This window comes from Rhinopithecus bieti, unplaced genomic scaffold (genome assembly GCF_001698545.2).
Source record: "Rhinopithecus bieti isolate Rb0 unplaced genomic scaffold, ASM169854v2 scaffold_19969, whole genome shotgun sequence".
NCBI lineage: Eukaryota > Metazoa > Chordata > Mammalia > Primates > Cercopithecidae > Rhinopithecus > Rhinopithecus bieti.
Window position 1 is genome coordinate 2,761,451 of NW_016810434.1, and position 10,423 is coordinate 2,771,873.

Consider the following 10,423-nt stretch of genomic DNA (forward strand, 5'->3'; position numbering starts at 1 on the left):
AAAAAAAAAAAAAAAAAAAAAAAAAAAAACAGGTATTGCCCACATCCACAGATATTCTGATTACTAAATATTTTACACAGGAGCCTAGCACACAACTGTTTAAAGAAACACTAGAAGGTAGGCCACAAAAATGTAATAAGATCACATTCTGATGTGGACAACTCCAACAATCTGTCCCACAAAGCAAAGGCTGCATTCGCCTCTATGCCCATCAAGAAATGCAATAATTTTGGTCATGCCAGACAGGATTGGACACCAAGGAAGTAACAGAGACCACCTGCATGTAATACCCAATGTGAGTTTCGTACAGTTCCTTCATACTGAAAGCCCTCATGATTGCTTATTCTTTTAAAATAGATACAAAAGTAATGAAAATAAAATAATGTACCAGCTACACCTCATATAATAGCAAAATATACTTAAATTATATTCACCAGAAGTTGGTAACATTTTTGTGAAACTAACACATCCTTAGATTGCTGGGAAAATTACTAAATGGTACAAATTTTTGGTAAGCCAGTGGCAATACGTATTAAGTCATAAATATGAGGTTGGATGTGCTGGTGTATACCTACAGTCCTAGCTACTCAGGAAGCTGAGGCGGGAGGATAACTGAGCCCAGGAGTTCAAGTAGATTAGGCAACATAGCAAGACTCTGCTTCTTTAAAAAAAAAAAAAAAAAGGTCATAAATACCCTTCAATTCAATAATCCCCCTTCTTTGAATTTATCCTAAGGGAATAACACAAGAGAAACTATACAAAAATGACAGTCACTATTGGATTACATATAATAAAAAAATAAATAAATAAATAACTACTCAGACACAGTGGCTCATGCCTATAATCCCAGCACTTTGGGACAGTGAGGCAGGAGGATTGCTTGAGATCAGGAGTTTGAGACCAGCCTGGGCAATATAGTGGGACCCTGTCTCTACAAAAAATACAAAAATTGGCAAGGGTGGTGGCATACACCTTGCTAATCCCAGCCCATCAGGAGGCTGAGGTGGAAGGTCAAGGCTGCAGTAAGCCATGACCATACTACCACACTCCACTCTGGGTGACAGAGCAAGTATCTTTTCGCTTAAAAAAAAAAAAAAAAAGAAAGAAAGAAAATCTTCATGTCAAAACTCTCAGGCCAGGCGCAGTGGTTCACACCTGTAATCCCAGCATTTGGGAGGCTGACGCAGGTGGATCACTTGAGGTCAGGAGTTCGAGACCAGCGTGGCCAACATGGTGAAACCCGGTATCTACTAAAAATATGAGCCGGGCATGGTGGCACACACCTGTAATCTCAGCAACTTGGGAGGCTGAGGCAAGAGAATTGCTTTAATCTGGGAGGCAGAGGTTGCAGTAAGCCGAGATCGTGCCACTGCACTCCAGCCTGGGCGTCAGAGTGAGACCCTGTCTCACAAAAAATCTCAAACAGTTTACCAACATTTGCCATATTAACTCAAAATGACAAAGCTATTAAAACTTAAAATTACGTATACTATGTAATTATAAGAAAACCATTCATAAAACATAGAAGACCTAAAATTACTTACAAAAAGAATGGTCACATGGACAGTCTCAAGGAGTGACACACTGGGAAGTAACAGCTCGCGTTGAAATGGTTTCATGTGGTTTTCCTCCACTGGTCTCTCAACTTTCCATATTATTGCTACATTATTGGAGTAAGACTAAATAAATTTAACTGATTCTGCCTGGAGAGTTAATTGGACAGCAGTGAGGAAAAGTCCTCCACTGACCTCAGCTATCCTAAATGAAGACAGGCTTACCTAAACGCACCATGCTATCAGATGGCCACAAGGCCAGTTCTAGATTTCTGTCCCCAAAAGATCAATCTTAACAGATACACAAAAATATAAAACCTTGAATTTACTTTTTTTCCTTTGTTTTCTTTTCTTTACTCTAAAAGTAGTATTTTTCTAAAAGCAAGTATATACGCACTAAGGGAAAGGAGGAAATCTGATTTGACAGCTATTGGCATGGCAAAAAGACTAGAAGACTTCATGAGCCACAACTTCAATATAAGCCGAGATGATGCAGCTAGGAAACAGTGCGGTTCACGTGAAAAGGACATTAAGCTGGGAGACAGAAGGCCCAGTTCTCATTCTAGATCAATCAGGGCGAATTTCACTTGCAGACCTTGATTTCTCATCTGCAAATTGATAGGATTGTGATGCTATTTCCCCTACCCATCTCATAGGACTTGGAGGGGAACCAAGATTATGATTGCAAAAGTGCATTAAAAATCATTTTTATCTTTTAAATCTGGCCATTATTATTATGAAGACATTTATTTATAAATTTACCAAAAAAAGGGTAACAATGTGTAGAAGGATACATTCCAAACTGGTTAAGTGAGTGTTTTTCCAGGACTCTGAAATTGGGAGCCATGCCTTTACCTGTATCTGCATTGTTTGAATCTTTCAGGAAGATCTATTCATCTATTACGTGGGAAATTTTAAAATTTTAATTTGTAAAAGCTAATGATATCAAGCATGTAAAGTGCAGAGTTCTCTACCTCTGGGTCATCTAAGAATCATCTGGGGACTGTTAAAACTGTGGTCACCCAGGTACCATACAAATTCTCTAGGTAGAAGATAATAAAATGAGGCCAGGCTGCTTGTATTTTAACAAGGTCCCAAAGAGATTCCAGTGACTTGATTACTGCAACTATTACTACATGGTTATTAACTCCTACCACGTATTACCCACTTAACACATACCCGTCACTGCCCTCAACACTTTACATGTATTATCTCATTTAATCCTGACAACAACCTATAGGTAGGTGCTACAACTAACACTGCCCTCCCCTCACCCTCGGTTTAAAGATGAAGACACTAAAATTATTGAGATTATTTAGCTGGCCTAAAATCATAGCACTTGTAAGTGGCAGAGCCAGAATGCACAAGGAAATTCGAAAATCATTGATTCAGTTTCCTAACCTAAGAAAACAGCTGTATATTCTGCTCAGGTCGTATCTTCTGTTTTGTTTCAGACACTGCATTTAAAGGACATTAAAACAACAATAACAACTGCCAGGGGCGGTGGGTCACGCCTGTAATCCCAGCACTTTGGGAGGCTGAGGCGGGCAGAGATCGCCTGAGGCCAGGAGTTTGAGATCAGCCTGGCTCAACATGGTAAAACCCCATCTCTACTAGAAACACAACAAAAATTAGCCAGGCATGGTGGCACACGCCTGTAGTCCCAAGCTACTCAGGAGGCTGAGGCAGAACTGCTTGAACCTGGGAGATGGAGGCTGCAGTGAGCCGAGATCGCGCCACAGCACCCCAGCCTGGGCGACAGAGCAAGACTCCATCTCAGGGGAAAAAAAAAAACAGTTGGGCCGGGCTTCCTAGCACTTTGGTAGGCCAAGGCAGGAGGATGACTTGAGCCCAGGAGTTGGAGCCCAGCATGGGCAACACGGTGAGACCGTATCTCTACAAAACATTTCTAAAACAAAATTTAGAAAATTAGCCAGGTGTGGTGGCGCATGCCTGTAGTCCCAGCCACTCAAGAGTCTGAAGCAGGCAGACTGATTAAGTCCAGAAAGTCAAGGCTGCAGTGAGCCGTGACCATGCCACTGCACTCCAGCTCGAGCAACAGAGCAAAACCGTCTCAAACAAAACAAAACAAAACAAAAAACAGAGTTCCCTAAAGAAAGCATGGTGAGCCATAACAAACCAGGAAAGAACTAACGATTTAGGGCTGTTTGCATACTTGCATTATAACCAGCCATCGATTCATGTTATAGTTGTCTCCGTAACTAGACTGCAAGCCCCTGAAGTGCAGGGGCCATGGATGTCTCTTCAACTGTACCCTCTTGGTACCTGGTGCTCAATTCAAGAGAGAGTTTAATAAACAATCAGCAAGTCCAGAAGTGTGATATCTGTCATGGGAAATATGAAGGGCTATTATGTGAAGAAGAAACAGACTTAATTCAGGTTGCTTCAGGAAGTATAAGTAAGGTCAATAGGTGAAACGGAGGGAGCAGACTGGAGTAGTCTAAAAACATTTCTGGTGCCGGGCGCGGTGGCTCACGCCTGTAATCCCAGCACTTTGGGAGGCCGAGACGGGCGGATCACGAGGTCAGGAGATCGAGACCATCCTGGCTAACACGGTGAAACCCCGTCTCTACTAAAATACAAAAAACTAGCCGGGCGTGGTGGTGGGCGCCTGTAGTCCCAGCTACTCGGGAGGCTGAGGCAGGAGAATGGCGTGAACCCGGGAGGCGGAGCTTGCAGTGGGCTGAGATCCGACCACTGCACTCCAGCCTGGGGGACAGAGCAAGACTCTGTCTCAAAAAAAAAAAAAAAAAAACATTTCTGGCAACCAAGACCTGTCCAGAGACAGATGCCTGCAGTTTGACACCAATGATCAGAATGTAGCAGACAAAAGGAAGGATGTTGGACTACTGGGCCTCTAACAACTCCTCCAAAGCTCACATTTTATTAGTCTATGTTAGGATACATTTGTTTACTCTTTCATACATTCTACAGTTTCCATTAGTTATACAAGTCACTTAGTCACTTAGTAAGCAACAGAGGACACCAATTGTGTTCTACAAACTCCCTGTGCCCTCAAAGATCTAGAGAAGAGTAAATGCACAAGAGTGAATCTAAGCAAGCAGGAAGGTGATATATACAACAGGAAGCAGCAAGGAGTGAGGAAACTTCCAGGCAGGAAACAAGACAGAAGTTAACAAAGGTATTATGGAAGAAATGTCACCATTTGAGCACACGTGAGCTAGATCTTTAGGATCCATGAGGGCAGGTGGGAGGAGGGCTGTCATAAGAATGTGGGGAGGAAAATCACTGTGTGGCAGTAATGGTCTGGGCATAAAAGGGGCAGAAAAGCCCTGGGGAGGTGAAGAACAAGCGAGAAACAAGCAGTAAATGCTGGCATTTTAGAGGTCATTTAGTCAAACACATATACCCATACTTTGTCGATGATGCCCCGCTGGCAATGGCTAAAACGGTTAGTTCATTTTTTAAAATTACATCTTACAAACCAAAAACTATATCATCAATGATTTCTACTTCGCTTAGTTTTTGTTTTTAAGACTAACAGATCCTTCCCTTGTTTTGTTTTTGTTTTTAGACAGGGTCTCACTCTGTCATCCAGGTTATAGTGCAGTGGCATGATTTCGGCTCACTGTACCCTCAGCCTCCCAGACTCAGGCGATCCTCCCACCTCATTTCCCCCTCCTCTGAATAGCTGGGACTACAGGTGCACACCACCATCCCCAGCTAATTTTTGTATTTTTTGTAGACAGACAGGGTTTCACCATGTTGCCCAGGTTGGTCTCAAACTCCATGCAACCCACCTGCCTTGGCCTCCCAAAATGCTAGCATTACAGATGTAAGCCACTGCACCCAGCCTCTTTTCTTGTATTCTAGGAAATCTTTTAAATGTTCTGGTTTTAAACATTTAAGTTTTACTTGTGTCTACTGTTTCCACTATTTGACAACTGGATGTAGTAACCAAAACTGACAGTTTCAGTAACTCAGTTGAACCCAATATTTGTAATCACTTAAATGTTTCTATTACCAATAGTACTACAAAATAAAAATATATATAATCTAAAAATTATTAAGAAGAAGATTGTTAAGAATAGACGGGTCTCAAACAGTAAATTTAAGTCTCAGGCCCAAGAAGCCATCTCACTCAACTTATAAATCATGACACTAAGCTACTTAAGAAAATAAACAAGACTGAAGCAAAAAATCTCAATCTAAAACCAGAACACGGGCCCAGCATGATGGCTCACGCCTGGAATCCCAGCACTTTGGGAGGCCAAGGCAGGCAGATCACCGGAGGTCAGGAGTTCAAGACCAGCCTGGACAACATGGTGAAACCTGTCTCTACTAAAAACACAAAAATTAGCTGGGCATGGTTGTGGGAGCCTGTAATCCCAGCTACTCAGGAGGCTGAGGAAGGAGAATCACTTGAACCCGGGAGGTGGAGGTTGCAGTGAGCTGAGATTGCACCATTGCACTTCAGCCTGGGCGACAAGAGCGAAACTCTGTTTCAAAAATAAAAATAAATAATAAATAAAACGAGTAAACAAAATATAACACACTTAAATGACAAACTTAATGCTCTTCTGGCCAATCATTTCTCAACATCCCTGTCAAACTATTTTAAGCGTCTGAAATCTTGCTCTATAAAAAGCAAGTTCCCATCATCTGAACTACACTTAAAAGAGATCTATCCCACTAGTTACTGAAGCATAATACACCAGGCTTGAGAGTTTCACTTGCTATCAATTAAAAAAAAAAAAAAAGCTTACCTTTTTTACATAAATAAAGTTTAATCTGTAGGTTAATTCAAAAGCCTGACATCCTAGGAGATCTGGGTTTTCCGTTCTAACACAACTTTATGGTGAAAACTTAGCAAAAGCCTTTTCTGTATTTGCCAATTCAGTTATAACACAGAGGTACAATATTTGATACCTCCACCACCAACAAAGTCTTTTCTAAGGAGTTCTGACTTTGGTTAACCTTACTTGGGAGAATTAAAAGCTACGGCTGAAAACTCCTTCATAAAAACTAAAGCTTCAGAAGTCTAAAATGGTGTTACAATCTAACCCATAATAAACAATGAATTATAGAAACTGAGATTTGAGTAACAACTGCTAAAAAGGTGTATTACACAATTTGACAAGATAACCAAATCATCAAAATTTAAATCTTTCTTAACAAAGGTAAAAAATAAATAATATTCAGTACTCTGAGGCACTGTGCCACTTTTTATCTATATGGTCTCTACATCAATGTTGCTATTCTCCCACTCCCTTGATGAGCAAACAGAGGCAATGTCCGGGACCCCTCATATCGAAAGATCAGTTAACGTCGTAAATGATCATAGCAATAAAAACAATTTCTAATGCCAGAATTGAAAACAGACTGTGGCACCCAAATAGGGTCCAAGGTACATGGCGGCATTAAACTATTTCTCGCTTCTGACTCTTCTGCATCACTGTCTCCCAAAGGACTAGAGAATCTGAAGCTCTCATTGCCACATCTACAAATTCAAGTATCATGTTTAAAGAGCTCACAGTTTCTACGAATGGTCAGTATTTAATGAAAGCACCCCACTACACAGAAATTCACTCACCCAGCTGCAAACTCAGCTGCAAACTCACCACAGCGTGCTTTCAGACTCCACATTAATTTTTTTTTAATTTTAGAAACAACTATTTTAAAAAATATTATGTAATAATTTAAACTCTGGAAAGCCCCACACTCATCCCAGCAGCTTGTAAAATGGAAAGCAAAATTCGATTAGCTCCATTGTATCTAGCCAGGCTAACGTGCAAGATCACACACTCATCTTCGTCAGAGCGTCTCTGCCAATACCAAAGAACAACAAAGGCAAGTTGAGAAGTCTGCACAGGCTGAACTCAGCACTTGTTCGCTTTCCCAGCTTCAGAAAGAAGCTCTTCGAAGGCCCCGGGGACCAAGGGGACCTTGTGCATCCCATCAAGCCGGCCGCTCTGCTCAGCGCCGCTCGCGCAGCTTTTGTCTGGCCCGGTTGGGAGCCCGGGCCGCCCGCCTCCCGGCACCCCTTCTCTCTGGATCTTTCTCCACACCCATCACTCGCCGATGACTAGTTGTTGTGGGTTTCTCTCCCTCGCCCCCTCCCTCCCTTTCAAACGCGCCCCGGGCTCGCTGGCTTCTCCCACCCGGCCGGGGAGACTCGGGTTAGGAAGGGGGCCCGGGTGGGGTCTGGAAAAGGGAAACACAGAGGGGCACACAAAGCCGACTGACCCCACGGCCGATCCCCTCCCTCTGCAAAGCAGCCTGGGTTCAGCGACCTACTGGTTGGATAAACAACCCTCGCATCCCGCTCCTCGCCAGGCTCCCACCTCAGAGCCGCCCCATCCCCCCAAAGTGCACCCAAGAGCCGATGACAGCGCTGGACATCGCCCCCACCCAGACCCGGCGCCCGCCACTGCGCGGGAGGGGCCAGGGCCGCGGGAGGGCTCGGGTCTGACCCTCCACCCCCTGACCAGGTACTTACAGCCCTGTTTTTCGTTACTGTTGCCGCTGCGGACCAGAGAGCCGCCGCCTTCTCCTCCACCCCAATGAGGTTAAGCGCTTGGTGCGGGGATTAAAAAAAAAAAAAAAGGAAAAAAAAAAAAAAAGACCGAGAGCGAGAGAGACGCCGAGGGCGCCTGCGCAGTGCGGTCCCCCTTTTTCTTCTTACCGCCACCGACCCAGCTGCACCATAGAGAGCGTAAACCGATACCAGAGAGGCGGTTGCCTCTCTATGGTAACGACCTGCGCACGCGCGGGCCTGGCCGTGTTAGGCTTCGCGGGCGTAAAGTCCCCGGGAGCTTTGCCCCTCACGGAGAACGTTGGTTGACCCTGATGGGTACCCGTAGGGTAAAGGTTTTGGGTTTTTTGTTTGTTTGTTTTAGGAAAGGGTGGCCCGAGTGTAGTTAAGCCCCTTGGAAAGTTGCGACAAAACTCGAGTTACACAAGGAAGGTCGGAACTAAGTGGCCACAGCAACAATGCACCAGCAAGCAGGGAGCGTGATAGGAAGAGCTAAAGAGGAGTCGGGAAACCCTAGGTAAAAGTTGTCCAAGTGGAACTTCCTTTGGTCGGGGGTCTGATACTCGAAGGAAACGGTCTTTCACTTCTGGGTTGGGACGTCCGCCTACAAGGCGACTGCAATGAAGGAAATTGTGCCCTGCGACTTCCCGTAACAGAGCTGTACGTCCACTCTCCCTTTTCCGAGCAGGCGCGGACGCTTGTGCCGGAAGTAAACTTTTTTAACGGTTCTTTACCTTTTGGGGAGGGGAGACAGCCCGGAGAAGGCTTCGGAGAGCCTGGAGTCGGCCTGCGAGCAGGGTTTCTTACTTGAGCCCCTCCACAAATAAACGCTCCTTCGCTCCTCCGTCGCGTGCGTTTCCCTGGGAAAATAAGTAGGAAAGTGGTGGCTTTTATTTTTTTAAGACAGGATCTCACCGCCGTCGCCCAGGCTGGATGGAGTGCAGTGGGCGCGATCACGGCTCACTGCAGCCTCGACCTCCCAGGCTCACGTGATCCTCCTGCCTTAGCCTCCCGAGTAGCTGGAATTACAGGCGCGCACCACTACTCCCAAGTACTTTTTGTGTATTTTTGTAGAGATGGGTTTCACCATGTTTCCCAGCCTTGTCTCAAACTCCTGACCTCAAGTGACCTGTCTGTTTGGGTCTTCGAAAGTGCTGGGACTGCAGGAGTGGGTCACCACATCCGGCCTGGGAAGTGTTTTGGAGGGTAGAAAACTGCAAATTTTAGTGCTGCTTTCAAGGATTCCGAAGGACGCACAGTTTTGCCGCATCAGGCTCCTATGAGCGCCGGTAATTTGATGTGTTGGGATGCACTGCCTAGTGCGTCGTTTTTACTGGAGGAGCTTGTGTGCGGAGCTCCTTGCTAGTATCATGTGTATGTGTTGGGATGGGAGAGAAGTGCAGGAGAACTGTGAGATGACGCCCCCTGATCCTCAGGGTCTTAAGAGGTATGGTCGGAGAGGCTAAGCTAAAGCATGAAAGCCATGTGTAGGCCCTTCTGTGTAGTGTAGAAAAGGGAGAGAGGTCTGTGGTTTCAAAGAATAGGGATGACATGGAATGTGCGACTCCTGGTTGGATCTGTAAAGTAATGTCTTTGGGACGAAAGCACGTGCAACCTTTTGAAAATGGATGGGTGATAATGGAAGACCATTCCAGAGAAGAAACACCGTGGTGCAAAGGCTCAAGAGGCATACTGAAAGTACAATGAAGAGATCAGTCTAACTGAAATGGGAAAAATAGAAACGAGAAAAAAAGTAAGATTTCATGAGAAAGATGAAATAGATTTTTAAATTTTTTTTATCGACACAACAAAATTTATCCTCTTAGCCATTTTTGAGTGAATAATTCGTTAGTATTAAGTACATTTACCTTGTGCAGCCAGTCCCCAGAATTATTTTCATCTTGCAAAACAAAGCCCGCACCCATTAAACAATTTCTCATTCCTCATTTTCCGGCCAGCCTTGGTAACCACTATTCTAGTTCTGTCTGTATGAGTGACTACTTTAGGTATCTCATGTAAGTGGTATCATACAGGCCGGGCGCGGTGGCTCAAGCCTGTAATCCCAGCACTTTGGGAGGCGGAGACTGGCGGATCACAAGATCAGGAGATCAGACCATCCTGGCTAACACGATGAAACCCCGTCTCTACTAAAAGATACAAAAAACTAGCCGGGCAAGGTAGCGGGCGCCTGTAGTCCCAGCTACTCGGGAGGTTGAGGCAGGAGAATGGCGTGAACCCGGGAGACGGAGCTTGCAGTGAGCTGAGATCCGGCCACTGCTCTCCAGCCTGGGCGACACAGCGAGACTCCGTGTCAAAAAAAAAAAAAAGTGGTATCATACAGTATTAGTCTTTT

At 44.7% G+C, this 10,423-nt stretch overlaps 1 protein-coding gene and 1 long non-coding RNA gene across 18 annotated transcripts in view; one reads left to right on the forward strand and one right to left on the reverse strand.

Annotated features, from left to right (window-relative positions):
• CLASP1 (cytoplasmic linker associated protein 1) overlaps window positions 1-8,245 on the reverse strand; it is a 312,807-nt gene extending 304,562 nt beyond the window's left edge. For all 17 annotated transcript variants that reach the window (XM_017891966.1, XM_017891965.1, XM_017891961.1 and 14 more), the window contains exon 1: window positions 8,035-8,245. The gene's annotated coding sequence lies outside the window, so the exon portion shown is untranslated. The remainder of the gene's footprint in view (window positions 1-8,034) is intronic.
• Window positions 8,246-8,789: 544 nt separating this feature from the next.
• Window positions 8,790-9,845, forward strand: LOC108542123 (uncharacterized). Its single transcript, XR_001889171.1, has 2 exons — window positions 8,790-9,059; window positions 9,145-9,845. It is a non-coding gene; the product is annotated as an uncharacterized LOC108542123 (long non-coding RNA).
• The last annotated feature ends 578 nt before the right edge of the window (window positions 9,846-10,423 follow it).